Source organism: Pempheris klunzingeri, chromosome 18 (genome assembly GCF_042242105.1).
Source record: "Pempheris klunzingeri isolate RE-2024b chromosome 18, fPemKlu1.hap1, whole genome shotgun sequence".
NCBI classification, from domain to species: domain Eukaryota; kingdom Metazoa; phylum Chordata; class Actinopteri; order Acropomatiformes; family Pempheridae; genus Pempheris; species Pempheris klunzingeri.
Genome location: NC_092029.1, coordinates 9,382,816 through 9,398,662, shown reverse-complemented (window position 1 = coordinate 9,398,662; position 15,847 = coordinate 9,382,816).

Here is a 15,847-nt window from a genome sequence, read left to right as displayed (position 1 = left end):
CCTGGAATCAAGGATGGAGATAGCAGTAACATTTGGTGTCACAAGCTGCTGGATGTATTTTTGGTATAGGGCCATGGCTTCAGCTCCATGCTAGCTAAGGGGATTGAAACATCCAATCCTGTATTACTGGAGGGATTGAACATCCAACATATATCAGTGGATGGGCTGAAACATCTAATCTAAGTTGTGCTAGATGGATGAGTGAACTTGACTTGCTGCCACGCAAACAGGTGCAGTGGGTGCATAAACCAAAAGACAATTCATCTCCTTCAAAAAGCATTTATAAACTCACACGACTAATTTGCTTTATCAAATACATTTTTGAAAAAATTTAATTATTTGGGTTATATTTTGGGTACTTTTATACTGCTGACTGGGGTTAGCATTATGTGCCCCATGTGTTGTAGGGGTTTCGGTTGCCATGGTAAGGAAAATATCAGGATTTTCATCAAACATTTAAACATCTTCTTTGTGTTGAGTTTTTCAGTATTAAGACTGTGATACTTCCCTAACCTTAAAGATTAATATCAGGCTGAAAAGCAGTATCTCACTACCTTCGCTGGCTTCTTTGCATCTTTAACCACACCCAGCAGCAATGTCACGGAGACCTGACAAACCCTGGAGTGCACTCCTACATTTCTGCATTTGTGATGAACTAAACACAAGTATTAAAATGTTAGAATTAGATACGAGTTTGCCAAAGGGCATCATTCACGTAAATAAATGATTATTATTATAATAATAGATAGGATAAGAATGGAAATAGATGAATTCAAATAGTTTGCGTTGCCATAATAAAGAAGGCTGAGGTGCTCTCATAATCGCCAGCTTCTAGTTATCTCAATTTCTGGAGGTTGCTTTAAAGTAACATACACTGTTGCCCATAAAGTTGGAATAATTGTTCAATACCCCCAATTTTGTTAAAGCCTGAATACACAGTTTGCAAAGGTTAATTGTGGTTTATGTTTCACTGTGATATGTTTGGAAGAGTTTGATAAATAAAGTTGAGGAGATATACACTTTATTTATCAAGAATAAATCACACTGTCACAATCATTTCATGATAAGAGGTAAAAAACGTTTTATTCCAACTTTATGGGCGACAGTGTATATCTTCAACGGGTTAAAGAAAATGCAATAATATCTATACAAATATAATATTTTATCACATTTCAACTATTTATATGTGAGCCAGCATTATACAGGGTCTTTAACCACTACGCACACTGAGAGTAACACGTATGTGTGTATGCAGGAGTAAAAAAACCCTCTCCAGTACCTCTTGGTGGTGAAAAAAGAGCTTAAAGCTATGAATATGCATGGAATATACAAGGCAGAGAGGGATACAAGTGTTCCTGTTTCATGTCACAGTCAAGCAGAATTTGTTCATTTACATATAGCATGCTCTTAGATGAATAATGGAATGTAGCAGATGCCCTGAAGGTAATGAATGTTTAATGTTTACTGTATCTTATTAATTTCCCCTTTTGCTGAACACACTTGACTTGCCTGGGCCTTGCTGAGTGAATCAATTTTCAACAAAAAAAGAAAAAAAGATTAAGACACAGAAAAAAACATCTTTATCTTCCACCATTTTCTTATAACTAATGTAATATAACAGTATCCACAATAGAGAGTTCAAGTACATGTCTGCTTAAAGTCCCTAACATATCCTTTGTGCAGCCGGAGAACACTTGTGCGAACTGGAGAGAAAAGACTTTGTCCTCTCTTCTTTTGCTTTCTTAGTGTTGACCATGTACCATCATGTTCCTTGTTAGCTTCCTCTGTGTCCTGTATAGCTCCTTTAGATGTGTGTGCTGCTTGGATCAATACTGTGGGATGGGGTGGTTGCTCCCTGCCACAGAGAGTCATCAGTGCAGACATGTGATCACACGCACACACACACACACACACACCAACCACATCCGTCTGACTGGCTGCATAAACACATACTGTACCCACATTATATCCACTACAAATGCATATTTAGCTGTTGCTTTCTGACCTTCATTAATGTTCAAATACCTACAAAAGTTGCTCTCACAATATGGCACTGTGCTGTAAATACGCTTAAAGGCTTTCTGTACTTTAGATGAAAGCTGCATTTTGATAAGGTTTCAAAGAAAATGCTATGCCTCTGCTGTCACATGTGTTGTCTGCCAACTGCGCCATCTGGAAGACCAAGCAAAAGACTGTCTGTGGGTAGTATGTGAAAAAAAAATTATAGTAACAAGATATGCAGACTGTGTGTCCAGAGATGATGCAGGGGATAAAGTTCTTCCCAGGGACTCTTGCTGGCCTGAGATTCACTCCAGCATCTTATCTTTTCTACTGCAGTCTGGAATTAGTTTCACAGCGCAATAAAACTCAATTTTACTGCAACGGTTACAGCTTTACAAGTCATTAAGTCTCATATTCGACCTTAAAATCTTCTCTTTTTTTTCTCTAAAACTTGAAGAGCTCTGCCACTGAAATGAGATATTTCTTCATACTTCAGCTGTAGCTGCTGAACTTTTAGGAAATATCATAAAACAAGGCAGGGAAAAGGCAATTCACTTCACTAGCATCATTATGAAAAATTACACGTGAGGAAGCAAGTTAAAAGAAGTTAATTTGCACCATGTTCAATTGTAAGTAACTTTTTTTTCTCCCATATAAAAAATATGAAACGAAATGAGTACTTCCTAGATTAACTGACTAGCTGAAGTAGATATTTTCAGACTATCTTGAACAGATTGTATTCTACTTAAACCAAGAAGTAACAGAAGCAGTGACATTTTCTCTATCAAAGGTGCAATATCATAAAAGACCCTGCGACCTTTGGCATTAAAGTAATCTTACAAGAGTAATAACAGGGCAGTGAAACTCACTTTCTGCTGTAAAGAAAAATGCTTGTGCAGAGTAGATTTGATGTAAAGTGAGACAAAACTGCTGGGGAAAGGTTCCTTCAATGCACTCTCATCTCTCTGTTTGGGGTCACTGAATATGATCCATGCACTGGTATTGATTTAGCTATAAATCAGAAAACATCCACATTGGCTTCTCTCTGGGCCTGCATTGTAGCAGACAGAAAAAAATAAGTGAACATGCATCATCCATGTTTTTTTTCTTTTTCTATGCTGTCTCAAACATATAAGGTCGAGTAAATGGTAAATTGACCGATAATAAACCGAAACAGAATTGGTACTCAACCCCACCATCTTTCCTTCTCTCTCTGCTCCTAAATAGGTTACCTCTCAGGCATTCAGACACAAGGGAACACTGACTTCCCCATGAGTGTTTCCTCCTTGCAACTTCACTGCATCTGCAAAGAGAGACCAGTGTCCGTGAGAGAGAAAGTAAAAGAGGGGGTGGAGGGGCTATTGCAAGGGGTATTGTCTAGAACTAGGTCAAAATGGCCGTAGCTGCAACTGTTTTTGGCCGGAGACAAGGAGAGGGGGATGGACCAAGGGATGGAGCGAATTCAGGGATTTGACTCGAATGGGAGGAAGCTGGAGATCAGTAATGACAGAAATGGGACTTCAGGAAAAGATGTTAACAGTTATGGTACACCTGTGGCCACTGAAGGAATAAGAGAGTGATATATAGCGAGAACTAAAGTAAGTGAATCAGCCATCCCATGAGAGAGCCAGGGAAGAGATGACCAGTCAAAGGATTAAATGTATTTCAATACATTTCCCGCTTTTCAATTTCAATTCAGTAAAATCTTCGGCTGATATAAGCTGATTCCGTCTGTTTTGTGTTTGCTGTCTCTCCTGAGAAACTGTTGACAGTGACACAGGTCCCTCAAACTAAGTCCACACTTTTTCTTTCTCACAAAAACCTCCTCTAAAGCCATTTCACTGCTGTGGATGGAGATAAGAACCAAAACAGAACCTTTGAATAATGATACTGTGGGACTCTCGACTGTCTGTGTGTGTGTGAGTCTGTGGGCTTCATATGAGCATATACAGCAGTGATGCAGCTAAAGTGCATTTACTCAAGTACTCTACATAAGCGCAGTTTTGTTCTTGATTATTTGCATTTACTTTACACTACTTTATACTTATACTCCTTACGATTTTACATAATCAAAATATTTGTAGCTTGTCCTCCCAAAAAGCATTGTCTCGTTGGAGCTTTGACGGGTAAGTAGCTCCTTCCAAAGAGATATTTCCACTCTAAACTAATCAGATAGTTTCATTTAAATAATTGTTTGAGGCACAATGACATAAAACACTCAAAGAATTAGAAAATAGACCAAATATTTACATATGAATATTTAACCATATCTCTGTCACAGGTGCCATTTTACTACACGTGTATTTTGCCGAAAACGCCTCTGTTTTACACTTAAAATAATGACAATGTTAAAACAATGTGACAATGTTATCTTACCGAAAATTAGCACCTGAATCCACCAAATAATTTGGAGACCAATGGATCAATGACCAAACAGAGCTAAAACATTGGGCATTGGACTTAAATTCATCAGGTGGACACAAATGTCATGCACTTCAAATCAACGATCATGTCAGTAAGCAAGTGCTGGAAATGAAAATGAGTAAGTAAAGGATCTGAGCATTTGTCCTACCGCTATCTTTGTATATATGCATGCTGTGCATGCAAATGTAAGACAGTGAGAGGTCAATGTTCCTCCAAAGAGAGAATTGGAGAATGCAGAGATTGAGAGGCTGCAGCCTGACACACTGAGCAACACAGAAGAGAAATGAAAAAAAAAGCTCTTTCAAGTTCAGTGTCACCACTTTAAGACATAAAAACCCATAGTAATTCAGCTTTGATGCAGTAAATAATCTGCCTTCATTATCAACCCTCCTTCACAAGACAACGGTGTAGCATCTGTATCTACCTTTACCTGGGTTTACTCAGTAAAACTTACTGTTCACGCCAACTTCAAAGTCTGGTGAACACCATTCTCGACTGTGATTCAGAACGCCTCGAGGAGTTCGCATTATCGGCTGAGAGGCCATTCGTGTGGGCTAAAATAACTCTGCTCCTTTACTCCCTGGGTCTGCACAGGCAGACACACACTTTACTCAAATCCTGATTAGTGGAGTGTTCTCCAGGCACAATGGCATGGTGGGATAATACACGGTGTCCACAAGACTCATTCTAAATTAGAATTATTTCAAATTGACCGAAAGCCTTTCACGCACTGCCAGATTGCAGGCCGCCCTCTTTGACTGGTAATTTTCCCCTATTCTTCCACCAGTGAGAAGTGGCTTTGCTATAGGGAGTGATTGTTTTTCAGCAGATGCAATCAGTTTGTGTGCATGTGTGCATGTGTGTGTGTGCGCGCGTGCGTGTGTGTCCATTTATTACCTACAATCATTCTAATCAAGTCATAGCAAAGTGGCTTGGCACCTTGGTTGTACTGACAGTCACCCTGATTACTGCAAGTGCGTTTCAGTGGAATATAAAGGGTTATTTAGCATGTGACACATGACTCATACGTATAGGCAAGCTACAGTAATACACACTTGTGCATCTTTCTCTCCCACACACATTCACACCCACATGCAGCCACTTTCATCCCTGTTTTCCATATCAACTCAGATATTGCACTGCTTTACAGCTTTGCTTTTTCTATAACCACAATATGAAGCCATCACCTCGACTAATCTGCAGCTGCTTAACCAAACACGTGCACACACACATACAATCTCGTACTTCAATATGGCCATGTCTGTATTGGAGGAGTGTAAAAATGTGCAGTCTCAGCAAATCCTGCTGTGTGAACAAAAGCTTGAAGAGAATATTTCTCTTTCTGTCTGTCTGCACGCCTGTTTTGTTTATCTCACAGCCTGTCTGTCTGTTTATTTTTGTTGTTGCCCTCTCCCTCTCCCTCTCTCTCACTTCTCTCTTCTCCTGATGTCCACAGGCCGTAAACTCCTCACAGAGTGTTTATCAAGTTTAAGAAGCATCAGATATTTTGAGTGTGTGTGTATGTGCGTTATTTTCCGCTGTTTTTAGTTGTCCCCTGTGGTATTCTACGTGTACAGGTTAAAGAGAGGACATATGAATACCAGATTAGTCACACATTGCAATCCATGCACACACACACACACACACACACACGCACACACACGCACACACACACGCACACATACACACATACACACATGCTAACACAGTCGCAGACAAACAAAGACACACAGATATAGCTCAGACTTTGAATTCCCCAAGGCAGAGACATGTCATTTCTTATATATGTGAGTGACTAGAGGGTGTGAGGAGGACAAAAACAAGTTGGCAGCAGCAGGAGAAGAGAAGACAAGAGAAGAGAAGAGAAGAGAAGAGAAGAGAAGAGAAGAGAAGAGAAGAGAAGAGAAGAGCCATAGCACTGTAGTTCTTCTGACCATAAGAAAGAGAGAGAGGGAGGGAGAACAGACTGGAGGGATGGAGAAGGGAGGCTCTAAGTTGTAGCTAATTAAGGCTCTCTAGTAAAAAAAAAAAAAAAGAAAAGCCCTGGACATAGCGCTGGGGAAGATGTTATTAAATCATAGCCAGTGGTGAGGGAGAGCATAAAAACATTAGTGCGCACATTCAAAGCACTGCCCAGGGCCTATTGGCTAGAGTTAGATTTAAAAAGTAACTAATATGAAAAATTAATTAGGGTTCTTGCACTGTAAGGGGGCTATCTCTCTCTGTCTTCTTGAAAAAGGAAAACAGTAGCAAACCTCCAGGTGACCCGGCTGACAAGTAGAGAGTGACTGCACATAATGGGTTAGCTTTATTGCTAAATGTAATACCTGTGACCTGTCTAAATGGGCCTACAACTTTAAGAGTGCTATCCTTTATTTCAGTATGCTGCTGAAAATGTGTGGATTTTCCCAGAATTTTAACAGCAAACCTTTTAAAGCATGTATTACAGGAAAGAAAGTAGACATATATCTATATCTGTGATCTGCTCTGGATTCAAATTGCCTTCACATTTCCATAGCAATCAAAAGTGAGTTAAACTTTGCTTTGACTGATGCTCTGGACTGTAACAGATGAAAGAAATAATTTACTTCCACCGACAAATACAAGCTTTAGTTTACCTCAGTTCAATGAATTGAATTGGATCATAGTCCTGAGATAGACAATCCTTAGGCTGACCATTGTGAATCAGAAGTGAGAAGGTGAAAGTCAAATCGGACAGAGTATATTCAATTATTTAATACATCATAATTTATTGATTGATTTATGAGGGAGGAGCTGAAATGAAAGGAAAATCGTGGCTTTGAAAAATCACATGACTTACATTTGTATTTGTATTGTATTTTCTGCATGTGTGGGTATCAACTTGCTCAACACTTTTTTTTAGCTACTTTTTAACTTTGAAAATATGCAATTTATGAATAGAAAGTAGATTCCCGCAGCTGACACAGTTTGAGGCCATCTTGGCAAATGCAAAAAAACAACAACACTTATTTGGGTATCATAATGCTGGCAAATAGAATATTTTTTCTGTCTTGTTGTTTGAGACTTAAACACAAAGGCTTGTGAGTCAATAGGTGTTAGAGCCTCCTCTCAGAGGCAACAGAGCAGACGTGGGATCCATGAGTGCTCACCATTAGGAAAACAAAAGAACAAAGCATAGGAGGGAATAATAGCTTTCTATTGTGCTGGAAAGGGGGAAAAAGAAAAAGAAGTCTTTCCGCCGCCTCTCTCATCTCGAGGTCTTAGCGCCACAGAGGCTGACGATCCAAAGAGCAGCTCCGGTATGCCGTGATAAGCCGTGCCACTCGGATCCGTCACCATAACACTGGAGAGGAAGCATGGAGGGGGAAGCAGACTGAGGGAGTGAGAAACAGAGCAGCTGAGAGGGGCCAAAGGGTAGAGCAAGCAATAAAGACAGGCCTAACACTCATAAAAAAACACATTGTTCTTGACCTGGGAGTCTGCACATCATCATGCACACTGATTACTTGTTGATGATTTAATCCCAGAAGGTGCCCTGGTTGTTATTTTGCGATGGTATGAAAATGTAAAACCTCTCAAATCTGCATTAGTGTTTCCCATCTTCTCTCTTTTCATGAAATTCATTCAAAGGGAATTTCTTTTTTTTTACTCCTTGTGTATATCTCGCCATTGGCATGCTAACTGAATTATCCAAGCATAGCTGCAAGGCACGCTTTGGTGTTTTAAAATATAGTATAAAAACACCACTGCCTTGTGAAATTTAATATTACATTTAAATGTAAAATGTTTCACACATTGATGGGATTCTTTTATATCTTCAGAATAGGGTCGACTGTGATTCAGAGATGAAGGACAATCACTTACTCCGTTTGGCTCTTCATTGTGCCCCTTATTCCACTACTTCATGGCACTGTAAGTAACTCATATTGGTCTTTTCAGGACATTATTTTTGAAATCTGGAAGTACAAGTTTAATTTATCTTATGCATAGACAATGCTAGGTGACTGGCAGCTGAAGTACTTCCAAGGCTTGACTGAGCACGTAACTCCCTTGGTTGAATCATCAGTACTGAGGCTGAGCAACTGCAAATCTGGCTCTTTAGTTAAAAGTCAAATGGTAGAGGCAGGAAGGCAGGATTTATGAAATGCTGAGATGCACACCCCCAAAAAAACCCTAAAAGAAAATCTAAAATCCATAAAAAGATTTAGGGATTTTTCCTTTCTTTTATGCATTCAAATAATCTGGTATATTTTTCTGTTAATACAGTTTACCATCACAGAGAGTAAAATAATGTTTCAAAGACTGCTTGCACTGAAATTCTGGTGGTGAAATGGTGGATCATTCACCTATTTGTTGTTTTTTAACTGTAAAACACACCAGAGGTGCTGAGGACATGACCTCAGTGCTCTCAGAGGTTGTTCTAGGTCCCTGGACAAGAGCCTGTATACAATAAAAACTTAGGGAGAGAGGTTACGTATGACTCCTTAGAAGAACCAATCACCAGCTGAAAATCCTGTTGCGTGAGTGCTATTACCCAGCTCAAATTGATTAACATGGAAATATCATCTGAGGCTGGTGGTTATTGTAGTATTTAGAGCAAATCACCAAACTGAAACAGAAAAAAAGACCATTCTTAAATTAAGTTGAAAACATTGAAACTGAAGGCCGTAACATAAACATTTAATATTCTTAAATTAACTAGAAGATATTCTAAGTTGAGAAATATTGAACATAGAAACACTGAACAAGGGAATTTATGGTGGTTTGTAAAATTTTTAATAATGATAATCTACAACACACAAAGAATAAAATGACTCTGGTAAAAGAATCACTAGTGAAATCCACCACGCTCTATACGACCAAATGAAATATCATACAGAAAGCTTTGGGAAAACTCTTCCCAAAGGAAGCTGATAGACTGTATCTCTCTTTCATTTATCCTCTCATCTCTCCTGTGACTCTACTCATTAAGCAATCGCACCACGGTGGAGTATAAGAACGCTAATAGGACCTGATGATCAATCCTAATTGGTCTCTTCAGAGCGCCTGTCCGCTGTTTGAGAATGTGACCGTTAGCTAGTGCCTCAGCACCCTAATGAACTATTCATCTAGTATCGGCGCACCCAAAGGTCAGCCCCCTCATATATCACACCAGCTCCCCACAAATACACACATAAACCCACCCATGCACTCATAATAATCACATTGAGACATCAGCATGAGCATAGATAAGGGCATTGACATCTACATGAAGTCCGTGTTTCCTCCAGGAATATATGCATCTTTATGAAAATCTCACATACACACACATGCAAATTAAAAGGCCTCACATTTCCCCATGTCGGCACACAAGCCTTCTTAATGGTGCTGAAGTCAAATATTATATGAAGGAGTGTGTTATCTGTATTAATGATGACAGTGAAAGATGTTCTGGGCACACTGTGTACTGATAAAAGAGATGAGAGATATGAGAGAGAGAGAGAGAGAGAGAGAGAGAGAGAGAGAGGGAGAGAGAGAGGGAGAGAGAGAGAGAGAGAGAGAGGGAGAGAGAGAGGGAGAGAGAGGGAGTCTGTGCGCACATTGTCTGACTGACTGCACAAACATTCATATGTGCTATAGTGCATTCAGACATCTGTTGAATGTCCACACTGACCCACTGCTTGCTGAATGTCAACATTAACTAGTTAATGTGGGCGGAAAATGCTAATCGCTGTGGCAAAATGCTAATCTCGCCTTTCTCAAGTTGTTTTGCCATATGCACAGAGCACACAGTGACTGCATTGAGATGTTACCGACATACCGTACAGTCACCCACTTCCAGATATACACACACACACACACACATATATGCACACAAAACGCCATAAAAGGGAAACTTGCCGGGTAGAGGGAGCAGTCAGCGTAACCAACCATGAGAAAAATAACATCAAAGTTGGAACCTGCTGATATAGAAAGGGGAACATAATCACGTGTATGTGTCTAGACTCTGTGTGTGTGTGTGTGGTGTGTGTGTGTGTGCCAACTGCTTCCCACAGGCTGCGGGCGAAGCTGCTTGTACACGCTGACTGTAAGTCTGTAGTTCCGTTTCTGCTTGGATGGTTTGAATAAGGATTTGGTTTAAGGGAAAGCTGTTCCCAGATCTGTGTCCATGAAGGAAGAAATCCCCCGTCTGGCTTAAACCCCCTCAGCGCTCTCGCACACACACAAACACACACACACACAGAGTCCATCCTCAGTTAATGTAATGCTTCAGTACGTTGAGCATCAGGCGCTGAGGGCATGACCAGCAAACAGGCTGCAGGTTTTCTGCAAAGGAGGGAGAGAGAGAGAGAGAGAGAAAGAATTATTACTTGACACAAAGAGAGGGAAGGTGAGGGCATTCTTGTGACACCATTCCTCCCCTCTCTCTGTCTCTCTGCCCTCCCTGTCTTTCTAATCCTCATTTTAATTTTCATCATCCTGGATGTAGCAGCCACCTCTCTAACCCCTTTCTCGCTCCTCTTCCCTCCGTCTTCCTGTCCCCCCCTCTTCTCCCTGTCTTCCAATCTCCACACGTCTCCACATTATCGTCACCATCTCTTCTTTCATACCAGCCTCCATCCCCGCATCAACAGCCCCTACCACTCCCACCCCCATTAGCTTTCTCCCTCTGGCCCTCTGCGTTTGAGTTTGTGAAGAAAACAGCATGGAAGGACTTTCACCAGAGCGGGTTCAAAGAGGAGCTACCTGTGAATAGGTGATCATCTCGACCTGCACGATGCATATGTTACAGCAGTGTGTGTGTGTGTGTGTGTGTGAGAAAAGGACAGTAATCCACAATAATCAATACATGAAGCCTTGCATCAAACAGTCAGAGTAAACAAATATATGCATGGCAAGAAGGTTAGAGAACAGCAGGCTCTATGTTTTGATATATGCATCATCAGCATGCTCAAAAGCACACATGCATGCAATACATGAGCACACATATAAGCACCGTACACACATCCTCAGGCAGTACTCTATTTTTTTTTTCCTTTCTTCTGTCCTCTGTTTATCGACACCTACAATGCACGCATCATCGCCTTCCCATTTATTAATAGTATACACAGTGTACTGTTCAGTGTTTTGTTCTCTATGATGGGCCTCTCCGGGGAGTGGAAATCAAATACAAACAGAGTAGATGCAATTCATAAAAGAGACATTTTATGTGCAAGGCTTTATGAGAGTGTTGGTGTCTGTGTGTATGTACTTGCATAAAAAGAATACTTTTTGAAGCCCTCATTCTCTGAATGAATGAAAATTACTGAAGACTGGATTACTTTACAGGACATGCATTCTAGTGCATCCATAATAAAAAAAAAAAGAGACAGTGATACAAATATTAAATCAAAAAAACACTATAAAAAATGAATGTTTTGTCATAATAAAAGTGTCTTTTCAAATGACAGACAGCGAGGCAAAAGCCAGCAGTAATGTGGTTATATAAAGTCTGATTATTATTATTTATCTTGTCGGTGCCTCTACCTCCTGCCTTTCTGCCCAGCTTTTACTTTGCTGCACCATACCTCCCTCTAACTGTACATTTTGCAAGTGTCCTGTCTAACCTCTGGTCTAATGTCAAGTCAATCGCCTTGAAAAAGCATTTTGAATGAGACAAGTTAAGTCTTCTCCAGAAAGTTGTGGAAAGACTTCAGAAAGGCAAAAAGAACAGACGCTGTTCTCACACTCCTTAGCCATAAATTGATTAAAAAAAAAATAAGCTATGTTCAAATCTGGTTCTATGTCATGTCCCACTGTAGAATAATGCTATGTGATGTAACTGAGAGTAGCACTCTGTGTTTCCATATTGCACATACTGGTAGAGTTAGTGGTGAGTGTAGCACCCAGCATCAAGCTAAAGCTGTTGTATGTCAGCATTTCTTCTTTGTTTGAATCCTGATAATTAAAACGCCTGTATATTGTTTTGCAGCAACGTTTGGACAAACCACTTGTCATGCTTTTAATAAGTATTTCTAACCTTTGGTAAAGTGTGTTTCAAGAAAAGCACAATATCATTATCGTTATAATTATCAAATGTTTGAGCCTGAATTAAAAAAGATGGTAACACTTACAATGTGATGCACAGAAATATGAGGAACAACCTTAATAACTTGTTAATGAGTAATTCCTGAATAAATGTGAATATGAGATAATAATGGGTTGCTAGAAAACAGCAGAACAGGGAAATAAGGACTACTTAGTAACTACTCAGTACAATTTGTCACTTTACTTGCAGAGTATCTAATGATTAACTAACGAGAACTTAATGAGTCATTACTTGTATATGTGCCGGTCAGTGGATGATTTATTGTTAATCAGGAACAAAAGTGGTCATTATTCCAATTCACTGATACTTATGGAGTAATCATTACATAATTATACTTATACTTATTCCCCAATCTGCTCCATAGTTACGCATCATTATCTACAACATAGTCCTCGATTCAGAGTTACTGAGTAACGATTCATTAATGATCAGGTCGTTCCCACTCGCTCCTTATAACTACCTACACCAGCACCGTGTTGTAAAAACCAAACACCAAAAAGACGATTTCAAAACAAGTTGTCTTTTACTGTGGAGAAATAAGAATCTTATCTAACAGCACTTGACAGCACTTCGTTATGTTAAAATGTGCATGGTTTGTAATGATTTTTGCTTTGCTCATGTAGATGAAATCATGCAAAACTAAAGTATCAACGCACTACAACAGGTTCATAATTTATTACTGAAAACAGACTTTATCATGAAACAAAGAAAGGAAAATGTTGTCCATAAATACAGTCTAAACTGTTGTTAACCAACCTGCCAGTGAAGCTGTTAAAACACAATACAGCCGGGTGCTGTATATTTACGATTAAATGGAATCAACATAAATAAATTATTAGATTTATTAGATTATTAGATTTTACTCCTCTTACTGATGCTGTAGATCAGAAAATAATAACATGATAAGAAGGGCAGATAGGCGGTGTTGAGCATGGATTATGGTATGGAGGAAGCAGAGTGTGGAGGGATCTGTTCATGCATTAAAATGGTACAAAATTACTCTTGATCTCAGAATTTGTATGAAGTGAATTAGCTTGAGGTTATTTACTATAGTATTTTGGGTGCTTCGTATACAACCCCATGTATCACCACTTAGAAATCTCATCTTCAGGCCAATCCTTTAAAAATTGTATTAGACTCCCTTTACTTACTAACAAAGAAATAAAATGACTCCATTTTGTTAGTTATTAGTTTTAGCTAGCAGTTTTGTATTGTTCTTCAAATTTCTATGTGAAGAGCTTTGGTCAACGTTTGTGTTATTTTATACGTGCTCTAAACTGACTTACTTGTGAACGTTTTTCATGGAGTCATGGAGTCAGTTTCTGAGATTTGTACCTCTTCAGCTTAGATAGGAGGAAAGTGCATCTATATCTAAAGAAACTGATGTGTTTCCAGTCAGCCACAAAAGATAACCATATCATATAAACACAAAAAAATTGTCACAGAGGGTCGATGTTTCCATATGGAACTGACCAATCAGAGGATGTCTATCCTAGCTGTTGCTATCTGCACAAGCTTCTGCCTCAGAATCAAAATTGCCTCTGCAATAATTTCAAGGTAATAGTAAAGCAGGTTTGTTAGTATCATTGAAAGTAAACACATCTCCGGTCAAACCAATCGTCAAACAACGTGGCCTCAGAAGAAAAGCACAAATTTTACCCTGTAAACATTTGCAAGGCAGAATTTAGACTCTTCTCGTACAAATTTATACAACAGACACAATTTAGATGTTTTTTTCATAATACACTAAAAGAAAATTGCTATGACAAAATTTCAGCTGTCTTTGTTGATATTTTAAATTATATTCTGAATAGAAATTACATCTACATGTACAGTATATATTTTCAAGATATTTTGACAGTAATTCATGTGCATTTCAACTATTTATAATTTGTCAGAACATTTAATACAGCAACAAAAAAACCCCATTATTTTCTGCATGTATACAGCCTATATGCCACTCATTGCCATACAACCCCCCCTAAAGATTTACTGTTTTTCTCTACATTGTGACTACTTTAATTATTGTTTATTTACATGGACATTTCATGGATCTTGTTATTTTCCACCATGTCGTTATGTGCTGTCAATTAGATCAGAACAGTTTTGTTTTTACTTGTCATCTTGAATTTCGTTCTCGTCTTGTTTGTTTTTAGAGGCGATGTTTTCATTCCCCTCCTGGGGTCACACGTGCAGATTATTGATCTCTCGTTTCTGTTTTTATCATATTTTATCACAGGGGATTTTCTTCTGTCGCACAGTGGAAATAAACGTAAAAGTTCTTCTTTCTGCCTTGCTGGTATGTCAGCACTTACTGTATAGCATTCACAGCTATTTTTATGCCCATTTTCAAACACTTTTCCCTTTGTCACCCTTTCTGCTATGTTCTTACAATCCCTACCTATTATAGTTCTCTTCCTTCCAGACCTTTTCTGAATTGTCATTCATTTTTGTCAGATGGGGGAAGGACAAATGCAAGTGCACCTCAACTATTGTGAAAAATGTCTCAAACGATGAGGCTTGTGTGCCACTCGGCCTAACAGAGCTGCCTCTTCGTTCTCATCTCATTCTCCCTCCCTCTGTGCTCTGCTGTTTGTGTTCCATGGTGTGTAACTAACAAATGAATGGACCTTCTGCTCACTCACTCATAATTACTGCTAATAGCTAGAGCATCTATTGCCCTATAAAAGGCGATGTGTCTTGTATGTGTGTGAGCACTTGTGTGAGAGACAGAGGGCCTGTTTGTGACCAACTATTCAATGCAAATACAAGCTTAGCCCATAAACCCCCAAGGTAAAAGATCTACAATGCCCTGATTATGAGTAGGTACCTGTGCTTATGTGTATGTGTGTGTCTATCTGTGTGCATGCGTCTGTGGGTGTTTACACTATAGCTGAGGGATATCAGCCCTTGATCCCTGAGCTCTCAGGAAGCCTTGAAAACCCCAAACCGAGATTCTATTTACATGAGGAAATGGGGAGACCAGCTATCTCGGCTGCTTTTCTGTTTGTGAGCACACAAACACAAACACACAAACACACACACACACATATATGCACATAAACGCCCATAGAAAAAGCCACTAAATTAAATGACAATCCCCAGGTGGTGGGTGATGTACAGACAGCTCAACAGATTCTAGTCAATTATTTGATATAATGAAAAATATTTATACAGTTGATGATACTCTGTACAGTTGAGGGCAAAGAATCCAATAACTATAAGGTAGAGGATTTTCATTCTGTTGTGTGCGTGTGCGCCTGTGAATGTGACTATAATTGGGTTTTGATTGAAACCCCTCTAACCCAAACAAACTGGGTGGCAGTTCAAAAAAAGATCAAGTCTGTAGTGTGGAAAGCACAGAGAGCAAAC